Source organism: Manduca sexta, chromosome 10 (assembly GCF_014839805.1).
Source record: "Manduca sexta isolate Smith_Timp_Sample1 chromosome 10, JHU_Msex_v1.0, whole genome shotgun sequence".
NCBI classification, from domain to species: Eukaryota; Metazoa; Arthropoda; class Insecta; order Lepidoptera; family Sphingidae; genus Manduca; species Manduca sexta.
In genome coordinates this window covers 2,874,790-2,879,501 of record NC_051124.1, presented here as the reverse complement: position 1 = coordinate 2,879,501, position 4,712 = coordinate 2,874,790, and positions in this window count along the sequence as shown.

The window sequence follows — 4,712 nt, the reverse complement described above, 5'->3', positions numbered from 1 at the left end:
AAAAAGCTCATTTCCTATAGCAAATTTATTTACGGTTGGTGCCATACTCGTGTCTAAAGACCGAACGGTAGAGTTAAGTTTATCAAGTCTGAAAATATATACTTAGATACCTTACCTACAAGTTTGTACGGAACCTTCGGTGCGCGAATTCGTCTGGCACTTGTTCGTATATTTTTCCTTAAGTAATGTCGCAGGGTGACGCACCAGCGCTAGGACATAAAAGTTTACAATTTGTAATGCGAAATTCTGTGTCGTTATTGCTTTTTTAGAAATCTCAGCGCTTACCATTCAGTGAAATACTTTGTCAAATCGATCAACTGCATGTAACAGGGACATTATTCCCTATATCAGTGTAAACTCGTATCGCGACCGTGTTACGTTATCTTCGTGAAATTAGCGTGGAATGGTATTCTGTATGCCAATTTCTTTTGTATTAAACGTGACGCGGTGCGTTACGTGTTTATTACGCACTGTCAAAATAACGTGTGGCATAGAGTATAAGGTACCAAGTAGGCTAAACGGAAAAGGGTATATACCACACCGAACCAGAAATTATCTGATATCTAACATTCTTTGTAGCACCCAGATCAAAAGTGTAATAAATTGATAAAAATGCATAAAAAGATTAAAAAAGGTTAAGGAAGCGAAGAAGTAGACAGCAAAAGCAAAGTGACAATCTATAGACTCTTCCCATGTTTATGACATAGCGTCGAGATAATATAAATCAATAAACAGTGCCAACTGAATACATTTGAGTAAGTCTATTACAGGAAGTGAAAAGCCTTTATCTGAAATTTTCTTTGTAATGAGATATATCTATTCCAATTTTGATATCTCCTTTTTAAATTTCATGTTGCGAAGGTGCGACCACGAATAGACAATGTCATTTCGGATATTATATGATTACGTTATCAGTAGCGAATTTTACAACAGCTGGTATATTTAATTATCTTGAAGCGAGGTAGCGCTAGTTTTATGATTATTAGCAACTGATAGTGTAAACTCAAATGGTAAAAATTTCACATTTTCTTTTTCTATCCGATGAGGCTTCGTAACACGATTTACCATCCAAGACCCTGCAGCATGCGTAAACACATGCTGCGCCACCCCACCTTGGAGTAGAAGTATAAGGAGATCCCGACCAATAAAGTTAATAGCAAACTTTTCCACAATGCGGTCACTATATATAATTAAGGGAAGGAAATTCCGTAACGAAAAGGCAAGGTGTCGTACTTTACCTCAGCTGCGTGTCAGGTGCTCAAAATTCGTGGCCAAAGGTGTCCGGGTGGTAAGAAATGATATTTTTTTTTCAATCATCCTCGATCGTTTTCGATCTAATTGCCGGAAACGGGCGGCGTTGTTTAATTGCCTTTATTGAAGTCTGGTCATTATGTTCGCATTAGTTGAAATGTCTAACGCTTGCACCTTTGCGAATAACACATGTCTGTGTTCGTCAAAACATGAATAACTGAATGGGTTTTGAATGTGTTTAGATAGAATTCGCCTTAAAGTAAGGCTTACGTAGAAATAACTAAATGCTCATTAGAAGCGGCCTGACCCCAGCAGCGGTTTATAAGTTATTTTAATTTCACTATTTTTATGCGCAGTAGTTTATAATTTTTTCCATACTATTTTTTTCGTATTTATCTTAGAGAAATTATCAATTCAGAATGTAGATAGATCCATAATATGTATAAATATTTCCTCTAGGTTAATAGTGTAGTCTTAGCATTAAATTAACAATATCCTGTTTACTAAGCATACATTTTTGAATCTATCAAGTAAGTGCATATGAAACACAATGAACTTCAAAACAAACAATAAAATAGTTTTAGAAAGTAAAAAATATTAAAAACGACAAAAATTAAAATATTAAACGCGTTATCGCCCAGCTGTCTGCCAACGCGTGCCACGTGCGCGCGAAAAAATTAACAATGGCGCGGACAAAGATGGCGGCGCGGCGTGCACTTGACATTTCCGATTAATTTGCGCGGGACATCTGTGCGCGGCCCTCGGCAGCTGATAGCTATAGGCTGTTATGCGGATTACGTTAAACGCGTATCCAGTGGACGTGGGGTCCGCAGTTAGTTTCATTACAGGGTTGTCATTCACAGCATTAGATGTTCAAACTTATGGACAGAGGCCTTGGGCTACGCAATGCAAGTGAGTTTGTTCAATGTTAAGTAGACTGGCTCAATGTAAACCTCAGCTGCCATGTAAATTAACCGGTTTGGAGTGTTTAATTGTAAACACAGAAATGAATACATGTGTCGAAGTTCATTACATTACGCGTTGTCTTGTCCATTTTTATGCGAATAAATTCGAATAGCAATGTGCTAACCATGAGTCATCATGGCCTGTCAAAGTTACTGTCAAGTAACTTTGACAGGCCAAAGTAATTAAATGCGGTAGATATGCCTCTGTCAGAATCAGCAATCTGATCTGTTCTTACTAAATATTTTATCTTATTTCTAATTTACATACATATATACTATCATTCCGATAATACTAAGTATAATATCTTTCATTCGAAAATTCGCACGTAAATGTCGATTATTCTATTTAATACATTTTACTATCAGCTTAAGATACTAAAATGATTTCCCCAGCATTATAAAGTAAGGAATTAAGGCTTAACGGATTTAGGCGGCTTAGTATTGAGATTCCCCATTATTAATCACGTTATTTTTGCTGATGCGATAATACTTAATACATTTTGTATCTGACGTGAAACTTCACCAGAATGTTTGTCACAATGACAGAAAAATCATGAGTTGCCGGGCTTAAAGGAATAGGTATTATGGTAGACCTGTTCATGCTATAAAGAAATATGTCCAGCGTCTCTCTACTATTTCAAATCAATGTTTGTGGGGGAAGAGCTTAACCCTTACGGTATTGTTATACCCCCCTTATCAAAATTCATCATTAATATCATTCTGTTAAGGTTGCATAGCAACTAGGCCAGCGTGGTGGACTAAGGCCTAATCCCTCTCAGTAGTAGAGGAGGCCCGTGCTCAGCAGTGGGCAAGTATATGATACAGGGCTGATATTATAAGGTTTCATAGACAATCACAAGGCCTATGTATGTTACGGGAGCTAGCAGCATATAGTTATTTAAATGTATGAAATTGAAATGATTGTAGGGAATTAAACAAACAGCAGGTCCAAACTCGCGATAGACGACAATGGAAACAGAGGAGCCCTTTGCGGCAAGACACACCAAAATTACAGACACTTTAGAATAATTTTAAACTTATAATTATTGATGAATATTATTTTGCTATTCTCTTTTAGGGTAATAAAATACTATATTATTAATTGGAATGATTGAAATGTTCAGCTGTTGCTAACTTGCGTGTGCTGTATTATTTTGATTGTGTTTTTGACGTGCAATATGTTACTTATAAATAAGTGGTTATTCTAATAACAATTTAGTTTCCTTTCACTCCCTAAACACGCTAATTCTGTTGTGAAAACGTCTTTTATCCACGAAGTGAATCTACCGCCTAATAAGTCTCAGGGTAAAAGTTGTAACATATAAAGCTTCTAGGTTTAAACAAAGCGCATTTAGCAGTACTAAGAATGTATTAGGGCTATTCAATACGAATAAGTTACAGATATATTTTTTTAAAAGGATGAATACAAATTATTTTGAAGCAATAAATGACTTCATAAATATTATTATTGTTCGTCCAATTCTTATTTTACCGCAATGTTACGTATTTACGATCGAATTATTACAAAATAAATTATAATAAATAATCTTTAACTCCAACAGTTTACTCAAAGATAATCAAAGACGAATAAAATTTAAATAAAACCTGTGAAATAATTTTTATTTCAATGTCTTTTCGTATTTAAGAAACCATTTGCCACAAATACAATATGCTCTACATTTTTTTAGAATAGATATATAGAATGTCGACTGACGAGAGATGATTACCCCCTGACAGTCGACACAATTATGCCGGCTTTTGGGATCCCAGAACACGACACACTGCCGGGGCCACGATGGCGGATTTTAACACGGTACGGTGCTCGCTATCCGGGCGGATATAAAATCCTACCACCAACTCGTAGCGAAGTGTCCATACAACCAGCTCTCTACCAGCTTGCCTTTTATTTACGTTTGTCTTTGTTTTCTGCTACACTGTTCGCGATATGTTAACTAAGGCATTTTTTTGCCCGGATTACCTTTTGTAAAATTTCACACTTCGCCACTGCCACTAACACTACATTGGCTTACAAATTGCTAAGCATGTTTAATCGGGCAATTATGGGACTGTCAACCCTAAGTGTTATTTCATCTCGCGTGCACCATATGCGAACGACGCTAAATTGGCTCGTTTTTGTCCCGTATCAATTTGTACCGCCACAATCACCCATTAATCGTGTGAACGATGTGCAGTACAGTTAGTAAAGGTGTACCACATGCTATTGTAATTACAAATTCATCTTAACTACCTCTCATTCATCTACATTATAAAGGTTGACGAAGACTTACAGCCTCTAAGGTTTTATAAAGTGCATGGAGAAGCGTCATTCCAATTATAAGCCGAAAGAAGATTAACTACGAAATGGTATTGCGGTTGCAGAAGTTAACCTGATTACCTGACTCCTCAGAACCAATCTACATGCGATGAAAGTAACATAAATACTAAAATTTCCAGATGCAGATATCTAGAAAAAGTGATGTGTGTCTTTGCATTACA